We start from the raw sequence: 15,362 nt of genomic DNA on the forward strand, positions 1-15,362 counted from the left end.
AGGGTGCCAAGTTTCTGGAATCTTCACAGTCCATTCATTTAACAAATATTTATCAAGTGTCTACTGTAATGGACTCTAAGGTTATAATATTCAACAAGATAGTCCCTCCTTTCCAATGCTGGGAGCCCCAAATAATATACTTGATACTCTAAATAGTGATTTCTGGTAAAAACTTTATTCAATTCCCCTTATTGCTCTGATGACTTTTATTTTATTATATTGGCCTCTACTATTTTAGATTGTTCACAATATTTTTAGACTTACACTACTAAGATCACCTGTTCTGCTGTTCAAAAATGGCTACTAAATTGAGGCTAGTCTGTGATTTTGAATTCTAAGTGATCTGATATCCATGACTTGTCTGTCTGTCTCCCTAACTTTAGTCTAAAATAGACCAATTAGTGTCTTAAGAGGTTTGGCTTTGGCAAAAAGTAGTTGAAAACTATTGTTAGTCCTAGGTTTGTTTAGAATTTGAGTTTACTTCAATTATTTACGTTAAGAATTATGTTCTGCTACTCATGGTTTCACATTTCTGATTGCTTATTAATATTTTAAGATTTTCTTTTACCCTTAAATTTTTTTCTGAGACTTTCCCCTCTCCTTCTCCTTCCTTTTCCAAGCAATAAATCAGATCCACTAAGTGGCAGATTTATTCCAGTTACTCCAAGAGAAACCATTTTTCAGACTAAAATCATGAACAGTTACTTCAAATCCTATCAGGTATTCTCTCTCTGAAATATAATTATCATGAACTATAAATTCCCTTATCTCAGAAGTGATAGGCATCTGATGTTATGTAGAAATAGAATCTATAACTCGAACTACAAAACAATGATCTTGGCCAATTTTTAGTCTGATGGAAGCTACCAGAAAAAAAAATGCATATTAACACCAAATTTTGCCTCTATCCTTGCACAACTATGTATCTGTTTATAAGAAACTGTACCCTAAGTGAGTAGCTCCACTCCCTTTTGAGGTTAACTGACATCTCTATGCAATTATTGCCTGTTGTATATAATGGATATTCAACTGTTAAATAGAACTTACATTCTTGAAATCAAGACATCTTAAGGATTGAGAAAATAAAATATTACTCTTAGTATATCAGTGACGTAGAAGTTGACACCAAAATCCTGAAAATACTATAAAATGTATCCAGCCCATATTAATTGAGAACAAACCAATATATAGAATGTTTCATCCCTAAAATTTTAGGTCCCTTTTATATTATATGGAGACTCAAATGCCTGAAATGATTCATTAGGTTCCAAAGAAAATGTAGAAATCATCATTAGGCCCAAGAGTGATTCTCTGCATTCACCATTCTGAAGCAAATAACTGAGTCTTGACTAAAGCCTTAGGAGATTCTACTGTGATTTTGTTTCTTTCACCAAGCTAACTACAGTGAGTCCTTTGAAATTAATCCTCCATTTAAGAGTAGTGCTAGTGGTATAGGTCCATGTCATAATTTCTTCCTTCATCTGTATCCAATCACCAACAGCATCTAATATTTGATGTCTATTCCCTTTGTTCAGTCAGTTGGCTCATATCAACCTGTTTTAGCTCAGAAGGTGCTGAAGTGACAAAAACATCCAGTGGTCAGTCTTACAAATGCAATGGCTTATTCAAATTGCACATGGTTAGACAGTTGGTTTTCAAAGAGGTATTCTGAGTTTGATGTCAGGGGCCCACAGCCCATGAAACATCTCAGGAGTTCAGGCCACCTTACATGGTTGTCCATTAGTCCAAAGCTGTCCACTGAGATAACACTTCTGCATACAGCAGAAGAGTTTGGAGTTGCCCATCTGGACGTGATGGGGAGGATCGACTCAGCTGCTACAGATGATCCAAAAAGCTCTATGTCTTTCATGACTCATTTTATACCCTTATTGTAGTCCATCTCTGGAAGAGCTCAACTGTCTTGTCAGCACTTTATCTGCACAGTGGCCCTGTTCTGCAGCTTCAGCCAGTAAACACTGTCTTTAAGTATCCTTCATGTAAGGAGATGTAACACATTTATTGAGCTGCTTAGGCATTTCTCTTACACAACTCTACAAACAACCTCCACTTCTGTCTGAGATCTGAGCTCTTTATTTACTATCCGCTTGGCCTTGAGCCCATCCTTATTCTACTGCATTATCACTGGTCCCTGAGCAAGACCCAAAGTGTCATAACCCACACAGCAGTCACCCACAACCTCCTACTGGCACAATTCAGTCCTCTCTAGCATGCTTATTTCCTCTTTAATGTGAACACAGCAGTTTTTCAAGTATCAGCTGATGATTTTGACAATATGAATATGTACTCATAATCATGAACTGTCATTAATAACTTCCCTGAAACTTCAGAAACTCAGCAGCAGATATGATATCAGAACTCACCCGATCTGTCAGCCGCTCCCTCTGGGCCTGGGTCCTCCGCCCGCGCCCGCCGGAGCCTGTTCACGTCGACTGACCAGAATCCGCGATTTCTCAGCTCCGAGCCGGTCCGGACTGCCCCATCCCAGCTTTCTATGCTTTGAAAATACCAAGAATAATGTCCCTGCATCAGTTCTTACTAGAGCCAATCACCTGTCATGCCTGGAACAGGGAACATACCCAGATTGCTCTTAGCCCCAATAATCATGAAGTCCACATCTATATAAGAAGAACGGGAGCCAGTGGGTAAAAGCTCATGAACTCAAGGAGCACAACGGACACATCACAGGTATCGACTGGGCTCCCAAGAGTGACCGCATCGTCACTTGTGGGGCAGACCGCAATGCCTATGTCTGGAGTCAGAAAGATGGTGTCTGGAAGCCAACCCTGGTGATCCTGAGAATTAATCGTGCAGCGACTTTTGTCAAGTGGTCCCCGCTAGAGAACAAATTTGCTGTGGGAAGTGGAGCACGACTCATTTCTGTTTGTTACTTCGAGTCTGAAAATGACTGGTGGGTAAGCAAGCACATTAAAAAGCCAATTCAGGGCATCCCTGGGTGGCTTAACCACTGCCTTTGGCCGGGGGCAGGGTCCTGGAGTCCTGGGATTTACTGAAGAGTAAATTTTTCCTCATCTAAAATGTATGCTAGAAGATTCTTTTTTTCAAATAAAAATCTAAGTAGAGCTGTGAACTCCTTGGAGTCTAGATAACTAACTAGTTCCCATCTTAGAACTCCTGGGGATTCTGATCTAGTGTAGGTTATAGGATGGGTTCAAGCAACTATATTTTTATAACAGACCATCAAGCACAGTAAGGGTTGAAAATGACAGTTAGGTTGTCGTATTTAGAGAGTAGAGGCTGGCAGAGGGCTGAAGAAACTAAAACATAAAATCCAATTTGATTCCATTTAGGGAAGACAATTTAGCCAATTTCAATGATCACTTTAAAAAATGCATGACTAATGCAATATGAAATAAGTTAATCACTGGGAGAATCACAGAACTCCTGAGCTATGCCTACCTATTACAATAAGTAAAAAGTAGGGGATCCCTGGGTGGCTCAGTGGTTTAACACCTGCCTTCAGCCCAGGGCATGATCCTGGAGTCCCAGGATCGAGTCCCACGTCGGGCTCCCTGCATGGGGCCTGCCTCTCCCGTGTCTCTGCCTCTCTCTCTCTCTCTCTCTCTAATAAATAAATAAAATCTTTTAAAAAAAAAAAAGCCTATTCGCTCCACGGTCCTTAGCTTGGATTGGCATGCAAACAATGTTTGTGGCAGCAGGATCGTGTGATTTCAAATGCAGAGTGTTTTCTGCCTACATAGAAAGAAAGAAAGAAAGAAAGAAAGAAAGAAAGAAAGAAAGAAAGAAAGAAAGAAAGAAAGAAAGAGAGGATGCAAAGCCAGCCAGTACGCCCTGGGGCAGCAGGATGCCTTTGGGTCAGCTGATGTCAGAGTTTGGTGGCAGTGGCCCTGGTGGCTGGGTGCATGGGATGGGCTTCTCTGCCAGCGGGAGCCGCCTGGCTGGGTCAGCCCTGACAGCACTGTACCTGTTGCTGATGCCTCAGAAAGCGTGCAGGTCTCAATCCTGAAAACAGAGTTCCTGCCCTCCTGAGTGTGTCATTTGTCTCGGAGAACAGCGTTGTAGCGGCAGGCCATGACTGCTGCCCAATGCTCTTTAACTATGATGACCGTGGCTGCTTGACCTTAGTCTCCAAACTAGACATTCCGAAACAGAGCATCCAGCGCAACGTGTCTGCCGTGGAGCGCTCCCGAAACATGGACCGGAGGGCCTCAACCGAAGGCCGCAACACAGCCTCAGAGATGCTGCACCAAAACGGCATCACTCAAGTGTCTATTTATGAGGTGGACAAGCAAGACTGTCACAAATTTTGCACTACTGGCATCGATGGGGTCATGACAATTTGGGATTTCAAGACCTTAGAGTCTTCCATCCAGGGCCTTCGGTTAATGTGAAGCTGAGTGAGCCTCCCAGATCCAGCATGACAAACTGACAGACTGACAAACTGACAAAATGTGCTGACACAGCCCCACCGTATGCATGGTGGTGAGCAGAGCCAGCCGCAAGGAAACACTGAAGACACATTTGGCGCCAATATCATTTGTGTGTTTTTTTGTTTGAATATAAGTGGTGACAGTGTTGGTTTTTTTAAAAGCAGCAGTGATTTGGGTTTTTGTTTGTTTGTTTGTTTGTTTGTTTTTACTATTTCATTCCATTCTTGACCAAAGCTTCTCTTTAAGTAGTTTATTATGGAAAATTGTCACACTAACTTAAAGGAAACGGTGGGAAATATGTAAATTGTCTGCTAAACAATTAAATAAAAATACTGAATGTGAAAAAAAAAAAAAAGAACTCACCCTAACTATGGTTGTTCAGTGCTATGCAAATCATCTTGAATTGCTCAGTGTTGCCCAGAGAGGTGATTTGTTTTTCTTTTGTGTAAAATATCATTCAACTAAAAAATCTAACCTTAATGAAGAGCTACATTAAAGACATAGGGTTGAAAACAGGCTGAAATCACAGTGATGCCCAGAATGGAAGGTACTGAAATTAAATACTTCACAGCAGAGGGCAATCAGACTCAGTCTAAGCAAAAATGATTTTGCTCTTACAGAAAAATTGTATCTAACTCTCGCTTTAGTGAAAGGTCATTTTCAAAAGCAATATGTTAAGTTCCTATGAAATTTACAATGGTAAAAGTAATATTTATTTTTCCATTTTCCTTTGTAAATGAGTGTAAGATTGGCAGTGTGTAAAGAAGTGAATCCTCATTCAGGGATCTTGTTCCTCTGACTTAAATTTATTCCTAAGAGAACAGATAGCAACAAAGGTCAGACACAGTCACTGCAATAAAATCTTTGGTGGAACCACTTGAGCTAGTATCCCAATGTTTATAATCTGATTTTTTGGGCTTCATTTACCACAGAGGTGATTAAAGGCTTCAATTCATCTCCTTCCTGTAGCATGCCTCATGGGGAGAATATGTTGTCCCTAGTGATGTTTAAATAGTTCTCCAGCTGGTGGGTTTCTAAAGGTGTTTCTCAACCTTTTTATAACCTCTGCCCCTCTTTGATAAAGAAAAATCTCATGTTTCTCTGGAAATTATTTTATGCCCTGCCTGTTAAAGAGGAAGACCGCAATGAGTGAGAAGGAGGGAGGATGGCCCATGTGTTTCTTCATAGGCCACAAAGATTATATATGAAACCTTTTCTGTAGCTTTTGAAAAATCTTTTCTATTTATTTGTTGTTAGATATTGAAAAATAGAATATGGAACATGTTTTATATAAACTATGTATGTTCCATACTTTGCTTCTATTACCCCTCTCTAGATATGCAAGACTATATAGCAACTTGCCCTGATAAATGGAAATAACATTGTTTCTCAAATGTTAAATTAAATGAAAACTAAATTTTTGAGGCAGAGGATATGTTTTTAGCCTCTCTGAGGATAAAAATATGAATTTTTCAAATTATAATCTAGTATTTTAGCTCTTGAACAATCAGTTTTAGTACGAGATGGGCAATAATCAATTTCAGAAGATAATGGAAACACTATTGTGTCATTTTCTACTTTCCAGCCAAATGAAGGAATTCCTAGAAGACATCTTCAAACTATTAGTAATCACTAACAAGTTATATTCTGATGACTATTGTGCTTTCAGCTCTTCTTGCCTTCTCTAGATGGTAAAGTTTTCAATTGTCTGATGAAAATACATATAGGTATCCTTTATCCTATCAAATCATCTCCTATTATTATTGGTGAAATCTACTTTTTATTCTAGTCCTGAATTTCATATGGTTACCAGTAATCAGTCATTTTACTTGGAAAACTAGAAGCTTTATATGGATCTTCTGCACTTGTGAGGCCCTTTCACCTCCAATGATAGGACGTTGCTCTTTTATGTTTAGCCAACATAATCTCTTGTTAGAACAAATTATTTTAAGATTTGTGTGGAATCAGAAAAGACCCCAAATAGCCAGGGGAATTTTAAAAAAGAAAACTATAGCTGGGGGCATCACAATGCCAGATTTCAGGTTGTACTACAAAGCTGTGGTCATCAAGACAGTGTGGTACTGGCACAAAAACAGACACATAGATCAATGGAACAGAATAGAGAATCCAGAAGTGGACCCTCAACTTTATGGTCAACTAATATTCGATAAAGGAGGAAAGGACTATCCACTAGAAGAAAGACAGTCTCTTCAATAAATGGTGCTGGGAAAATTGGACATCCACATGCAGAAGAATGAAACGAGACCACTCTCTTGCACCATACACAAAGATAAACTCAAAATGGATGAAAGATCTAAATGTGAGACAAGATTCCATCAAAATCCTAGAGGAGAACATGGGCAACACCCTTTTTTAACTCAGCCACAGTAACTTCTTGCAAGATACATCCACGAAGGCAAAAGAAACAAAAGCAAAAATGAACTATTGGGACTTCTCTTGTAAAAATCTTTTGGTTACATCTCTGATCCCTTCAAGAAGCCACTTTTTAAAAAATATTTTGCTATGAGTCAGAAACTGTCAAGCATTCATTCATGTGCCCCCCAATCCCATAGCAGCCTACTATTATAGTCAGTGTCTTCTGCAAGGTCAATCAGCTAGTAAGTGGTAGAGCCAGAGTTCAAACCCAGATCCATCTAAGTCCAAAGCCTATGGTCTGCAGTCTGCATATAGCCTTCAGAAGTGATACTTGACTCTTCTTACAGCATTCTCTGTATCGTCATTGAATTACTTTTGGAGCCAATTAATTTACTTGATTTATCTTGTCTGAATGTTGGATAAATATCTCATACCACCTTGGACAATATGCAGGTCACTTGTCGATGTTCCCATTCTTGTGGTTTCCTTTTAGAACCTGAAGACTATTGGTAATCAACTCCCTGTTATAATAATTAGCTCAAGCCTAACTCTCTAGATGTCTTCTTTTATCTTGTAGAGTGTTTTTTTTTTTTTTTTTTTTTTCCTTTTGGAATTTCTCCTGTGAATAAGGAGAATAGGGACAGGCTTAGGTTTTTTTTAAACTTAAAATGTTAGGAAGTTGTCAATGGACATTAAAATATTGCTATCTGGGATCCCTGGGTGGCGCAGAGGTTTGGCGCCTGCCTTTGGCCTGGGCCGCGATCCCGGAGACCTAGGATCGAATCCCACGTCGGGCTCCCGGTGCATGGAGCCTGCTTCTCCCTCTGCCTGTGTCTCTGCCCCTCTCTCTCTCTCTCTCTCTCTGTGACTATCATAAATAAATAAAAATTAAAAAAAATATTGCTATCTATGCTGGATTAGCAAAGTCTACCCAAGGCTACATTTTGATAAACCGGATTTCATATGTGAAAGGCATTGGTGTCACAAGATATGAGGATGGTGATCGTTCTCTGGGAGTGCTTTTCTATCTCTGCAAATTGAAAACTGTTGACAGAAAAAAAAAAAAAGAAAGAGAACTGTTGACAGGAATTTAAGAACCCAAGAGAGTCTTGATGGCAGTGAAAGCTCTGTATATTAAAATACACTACTTGGAATTTCTTTAGTGAGGGCAACCAAATTTGAGGACCACTTCATTTTTCTTAGGTATCTTATTTCCTTAGCAACAATACCGGTTCACTTGATGGAATTTGGTCCTGGAAATTTGTGATGATGAAAATAATTAATATTGCTATACTCTAAAGCTAAGAGGTAAAATCACATGTGACAATTTTGACCTTTTTTCCCCCCTCAAAGTACTGGCACAAAGTTAGTTGAATTTCACAAAGTACACCCATTGAAATTCAGCCATTTCTGAAATGAGAGAAGGTGTCATTTTAAATGCTAAATGATGCATTTCCTCTGGAAAAGATGCAAAATAATAAATAAATGTTAACATAAAGAATTTGATATCCTAGTTAACAGCAAAATTTAAGAAAATTTCCCAAAGAAGACATAGAGATGGCCAACACACATGTGAAAAGATGCTCAACATCATTGATATTACGTTACAACTGTCAGAATGCCTAAAATCAACAACACAAGAAACAGTAAGTGCTAATGAGGATGTGGGGAAAGGGGAATCATCTTGCACTGTTTTTTGTTTTTTTTTTTAAGATTTTATTTATTTATTTATGACAGACAAAGAGGGAGGGAGGGAGAGAGAGAAGCAGGTTCTATGCAGGGAGCCCAGCGCGGGACTCGATCCTGGTCTCCAGGATCACACCCCGGGGCCGAGGGCTGCGCTAAACCACTGAGCCATCGGGGCTCAGTGCACCTCATCTTGCACTGTTTGTAGGAATGCAAAGTGGCCACGCTGGAAAATAGTATGGAGTTTCATCAAAAAGTTAAAAATAGAGCTGCCCTATAATCCAGCAGTTGCACTACTAGGTATTTACCCAAAGGATACAAAAATACTAATTCAAAGGGATACATGCACCCTGATATTTAAAGCAGCATTATCTCTACAAAAGTCAAATTATGGAAACAACCTAACTGTCCATCGACTGATCAATAGATAAAGAAAATGTGGGAGATATATGTATATGTAATGGAATATTACTCAGTCATAAAAAGAATGAAATCTCACCATTTGCAACAACATGGATGGAGCTAGAGAATATTATGATAAGTGAAATATTCAGAGAAAGACAAATACCATATGATTTCACGCATGTGTGGAATTTAACAAACAAAACAAACAAGCAAAGAGAAAAAAAGGGAGGGGGGAAGCAAATCAAGAAACAGACTCTTCAACTGTAGAAAATAAACTAATGTTTACCAGGGGGAGGTAGATGAGGGGATGAGTAAAATAGGTTATGGGGATTAAGGCGTGAACTTGCTACGATGAGCACCAGGTGTTGTATGGAATTGTTGAATCACTGTATCATACACCTGAAACTAATATGACATTGTATATTAACTAACTGGAATTTAAATAAAAACTTTAAAAAAATATTTAAGAAAATACAGGGACAAATAGAAATAATAAAGTTTTAAAGGCCAACATTTTATGAATTCAAATATCTGATACATGTTCTTCCACTTAAAACTAGGTAGTAAATGGAATGTCAGGTTATATCAATGGAGTAATTCTAGTGTTAGAAAGTTCAAATTCTAAGCTTAAACTGCATTATAAGTTTAAACTGAAATATTTAACATAAGTTGGTTCAAAAATACTGGTAGTATTTTTAAGTAGGTGTCATGGAATTATTAGCCAACTGAGTGGTCCTCTATAAAATTTTAAATTAAATTTATTTTGTTTGTTAATATAGGAAAAGTTAGTTTCAGAGGAGGTTTTCCCTATTAAAAATGGGAACTAAGGAATAAATAAATTTAATAGTAATTAGAAATTATTTGTTGAGTTCTGACATTTGGAAATGTAATTAAATTATTTTTTTCCAACCAGCTCCATATCTCTAAATTCTTACTAGATCCATGACTATGTTGCAGAAGGATATTGCTTTTTTCCGAAAGACATACTTTTTTATTTTGAAAATATAATATAGCCTCCTGGAAGTAGTCCTACTAAATGAATGGCTTCCCTGTTGTACACAATCTTAAGTTATTTTGATCTTATTAAAATGGAAGTATTTCATTGTTATTTATGTAATGTGTGTTAGGATGTGGGAAAGATACAAAGCTAATTCCCATCCTTGATCTCCCAGGAAATACCATATGGTTGGAATTCTTTATTTTTGAATAGTGCTATTTGCCTTTTACAAGGAATACTACATGCCACATCTTCATTTTATACTAATAATTCTATGACACAGGGCAGATGAGAAAGCTGAGCAAAGATATCACGTAGAATCATTTTGTTGTATAACAGTTAGTTGTTATGGGAACAAACATTAGATCCAGAGTCTTCTGATCCCAAACCAGAGGAAAAAAGTCTAAACCAGAAGTCTGAAGGAAGGGCTCTAGTCCTGGTTAACCAGTTACCAGCTGGGTAGCTTTGGGTCAGTTACTAATTCTAGGCCCTCAGTTCCTCCAACTGTATAATAACTGAATTGAAGTAGATGATCTCTAATACTCCTTCTAGTTCTAAAGTTCTGAGGTGGCAGGAAGTACTTTTTCTAAGAAAGTAATGTGACAATTGCAACAAAGGCCATGCTGTTTAGAGGCATAGTTTCTTCCTCAACTTTCTCTTCCTGGGTTAATATTCTTGTTTCTTTCTGTGAATCCAAACAGAACTGAGTTTTTCTAAAGATGTACCAGTTCTTCTTTCTGCCTAATTCACTTCATTATAGGCCAGTGCTTTCAGCATCTTCTTTAACAATTCACTACTGCACTTCCCATTTCTAGGACTTCTTTTTCAGAAGTATATCTGTATTCTTTAAACACATTTAAAGTTCTTTGCATTGGAAAACTCTGAATTCTCTTCAGCAGTAGCACTTGCTCTCATAGGACTCATTGTAAAGATTTAATATCACTTCCACATCATCTTCCATGACCTCATTAAGACTATCTAGTTGTATGAACTATGGAGTGTTGGGAATTTGAGGCATATCAAGTTCAAGACTAAGGAAATCAGGTCCACTCTCAAATTAGACTTCTTTCCACACCCTGTTCATATCACTTCCCACTATCATTTTTCAATATTTTTCTTAATCCCTGACATATGCCACATATGATATTGAATTCAGATTCAATATCATTGCTGAGCTATAAAATGGAAAGTATTTCATTGGGTTTCGTTGGGTTTCACCCAGCCCATTTTGGATACACAATCACTTCTTGCTGCATTGACTGCTGAATGAATTTATGTCGAGCAGAAGAAACTTAAAATTTAACATTCGCCGCCAAAGACTCCAAGTTTATGGAGTGAGCGGGGGTATTGTTCAGGAGTAGCAGTACTTCCTTTAAAAGGTTATCACTCTTGCATTACCTAGTAACAATTAAGCAATAATGACAAATCAACCACTCACTGAATATTTCAAATAACTCCTGTTGTTCTGTTTGAATAGCATAATACCAGCAAGTGTGATTTGCTCTTAGCCCATTCATATTGGATAGTATTCTGTATGATGAATAAGCTGGAGTTTTAAATTATCTGTTGAGTCTCTTTTAAGCAAGAGAAGGAGGTGGTCTGTGTGTCTGCCTTAAAGCCAGGCACAGTCCTTTTTTTTTTTTTTTTTAAACTTTTTACATGCACCAAACATCATACAGGAAGGTATCTGTTTCCATGAGGACCAGTTCCATCTGTGTTAAAAGCAAATGGCAGAGGACGTTCACCAATTTCTGTTATAAACTTAAAAAGTTCAGGAAATTTCTCTACTGTTGTCTAATCTGTATTTGTTCCCTATTTTAATTTTGGTGCTAGACAAGTGTCTGTAACATTGAAGTCAGTTAACCAGGTCTGCTGTTTAAAATTCCTTTGGTTGTATTCTTATATCACACAAACTGAGTGCATTGTTTATTAATGCTCAGAAGTATCAAGTTTAGTAGAAAGGGCACTGACACAATCTGTTCAGATACAACTGTGGGATGTATGCAGTGGTAGTGGTGTTGATGTGTGTATGTGTGCTTGTGTGTATGAGTTCCCATAGGTAGAGGGATTTAAGGCTGTACTTTTTTTTTTTAAGATTTTATTTATTTATTCATGAGAGACACAGAGAGAGAGAGGCAGAGACATAGGCAGAGGGAGAAGCTGGCTCTGTTCAGGGAGCCTGATGTGGGACTGGATCTCTGGACTCCAGGATCACACCCTGGGCCAAAGGCAGGCGCTAAACCGCTGGGCCACCCACGGATCCCAAGGCTGTACTTCTGTACCAGGTACCCAAAACCTTATAAAAATTTCACTGACGATATTACATATTGATTTGGGTGTGTCCTCAGCCTCGCTGGAACATATTATGCTCCATGAGAAAGTCTGGCTGTGCAATGCTCTTTGACTCCTTCTATTGGAAGACTTTTTCTGATGAGTCAGGTTAATTCTAACCTGACAGTCACCTTCAGAGTTCCAGTCAGAAGCCATCCATCTCTTTGGTGAAAACTTCCCTGACATTTCCAAATTCTAGGCCAAACTAATAGCTTTCTTTTGGGTGCTTAGTGCGTTTTACCCACTTGTGACAAACATTACAGTGGGTGTTTACACATTGTCTCTCCAGGTATATTGTGTCTTATTTGATGGTAGCAATTTTGTTTTATACAATAGAGGCCATATAGCAATTTAGGGAGAATCTGAGCTTCCAAGCCAGACCTGGTTTCAAATCCATTTCACTGCTACGTTGTCTTTAATTAAGTACTCAAAGATTAGCCTCAGTTATTTTATATGGAAAATAGGGATAGGAATGTCTAATTCCAGAAGGTTTTTTGATAATTGCTAAAAGGCCCTCATGTATTACATTTCCTTTTATCTTACCTAAAGTCTAGTGCCTGCCAGAAACACAAGAAGCATTTGATATTCTAATGTCCTTTGACCTACAATATCCTGATAATCTAAAGTCTGACCCATTCCTTTTAAAAGAAGTTGGTTCTTGTTCTTGGCAATGGCCAGGCTTCATACCATACATAAAGACCATAATTAGGGAGTCAACTATTTAGAAACCTATAAAAAAAGATGTCATTTATCTGTAATTTGTGTATTCTGTATGATGAACGATAACTCTGGAGTAGTTACTATATGCATGCCAATTGTGCCAGCTGCTATAAAGATTTAATCTAGTGGATGGAAAAGATTTTTAAATTAAATTTAAGAATACAACTAAATAAAGTTAAGTACCATGAAGAAAAATAAGAGCTGAGATTCTGAGTTCCTTTCCAAATCTAAACTACATGATCCAATGTCTAAATTTCCCGAAAAGTGAGAAACTGATCCCCAAATTGAAAATTTGGAAATGGAAATTTCAAAATCCTTTGTAAATTTGTTCAACACTACTTATTTAATATTATGTTCCATTCCTTTCTGATTGGCCCATCTAGTCAGAGTCTCCTGGTGGCCCGGTCAGCATCCCTGTCTCCATGCAGATAAGTTTCCTTTACCTGGAACCTTTTTCATACAACTACTTAAATTGCTCTTAATTATCTTGCCTAAGTTCCACAATTATATAATGATCTGGTGAGACTATATGATCCTTAAGATTTCACAGCTTTAAAATATTTTGATTTCTTTAACCCTGCTAATGAAGGAAAAGAATAGATTGTGCTCCCTCCCTTTTTGCTTCTGAATTGTATTTTCGGTGGTTGGTTATCATGATGAACTGTTTTTAGCTTTTCCTGGTCTCAGTGCTCCAAACAGAAGAAGCTGGAATGTAGGGCATGCATTACATGAAAAGTGAAATGTTTTGAAAGGGCTTTGAAGTGTTGAATAGGAATATTGTATTAAGAACATTCCACCAAATGCAAGAAGCCTGCAAACTGGACAAGCTGTGGATGTGCAGATGGTATTACTAACCATCAGTCAAGTAGAGAACACAGCCTATGTGTACAGATCGATATGTCATGTCTTTATACATTGGGATGTACCAAGAAGTTGTCAGCAGTTGTTATCTCTGTATGTATTGCTTCCAAGGAGAATAGTCAAATTGCCCGTGTTACACAGCCTAGAAGTTTCGGTTTTGTCTGTACCAATATGAATGAATTTACTTAAGATGTCTCACATGAGAGAGGATGCTTCTTTCACAAATGCAAATTGCCATAAAATCATAGGTTGGTTTGTGGATGATTTGGGGGCAGCAGAGGGATGGAAAGGAAGATCCGCTAACTTTATCATTTCTTTTAAAAATCTCCTTTATCCTAGAATCAGACAATCTACAAACTGTAATAATCCAGTGAGGTCCCTATTACCCCACAACATTTATGGCTAGAATGTGGGCAAATAGCTCTCCTTCAATCAACAGTAATGTTAAAGAATAGAAGAGTGTCTTTTAGGTAGGTATGACCATGAGTCAGACAGCCATTTGGAATATTACAGAGAGGTGTTATTTCTCAGAGATAAGGAACAAAGAGGTCTTAATATCCGGCTCAGCTAGGGCAGGAAATTGCCTACTTCCTGAGCTAGAGTGGTAGAGGCTGTGGGATGGGAGCCAGATATTGGAGGGAGGAGGCAAGTAAGCACTGGAGACCTCAGGATTTTATCGTCAGGCACATGGACTTTGTTTCAGAATGTCAAGAACTCGTTTTGCACAGAAAGATGCTGGGCAAAGAATTAATTACACTAAAGCATTTTTATAAATGCCATAGATGGACGTTAATTCTCACATATAGTATATTGTGCTTAGAGGTTTACATTTTCATTCCTGAACCTCCGCGGTCCATGGTATGGGACAACATTTTAATTTTAAAGTCTATCAATTATCCTGTTAATTCTAAATTCCACTATAAAAGTGTAAAGTACCAGGTTGACCTTACATCCCTAGTCCTAATTACATACATGTGTTTTTATAGACCTTCCATCCAACTCCAATGACACTACAAACTAGTTTGCAAACCACTTAACCCCTCCAGCTTCCTTTTCCTTGTTTGTAAATCAAGAGTGTTGAACTAGATGAGCTCAAAGTTTTGGGTTCTTCAGAAAAGTGGCAAAAATCCCAAAAGTATAAGGTTCTATGGTGGAAAAGGGAAATCCTTGGGATCCTAGATACCTGAGTTCAAACCTCTGCAGGTCCAGTTCTTAATGTGTGACATTGGGAACATTCTTTAATCTCTTCAAGCTAGTTTCAACATTTGTAACTGGAATAAAACCTGAGTTTTATGGTTGTTATAAAATTAAATGACATAGGGTATTAAAGTGTCTGGCAGACATGTATTTAGTAGCTGTTCCTTTTCCCTCCCTTCTCTTCTTCCAGCATTATGTAGACTTAATAGATTTTACTACCATTTATTTGAAAAAAAGCCCAAGTTCAGATGGTAATGTTTAAAGAAAAGAAGCAAAAGATTAATTTTACAGGAGCATCTAAAGGTGGGTTGAATTCTGACAAGCAAAAATAAGGATAAGGGACATTCTACACAGGGAAA

The 15,362-nt window shown here is 38.0% G+C and overlaps 1 pseudogene; it reads left to right on the forward strand.

The window, feature by feature from the left end:
• The first annotated feature begins 2,520 nt into the window (after positions 1-2,520).
• Positions 2,521-4,767, forward strand: LOC100685161 (annotated as a pseudogene).
• The last annotated feature ends 10,595 nt before the right edge of the window (positions 4,768-15,362 follow it).

Source organism: Canis lupus, chromosome 7 (genome assembly GCF_011100685.1).
Source record: "Canis lupus familiaris isolate Mischka breed German Shepherd chromosome 7, alternate assembly UU_Cfam_GSD_1.0, whole genome shotgun sequence".
Lineage (NCBI taxonomy): Eukaryota > Metazoa > Chordata > Mammalia > Carnivora > Canidae > Canis > Canis lupus.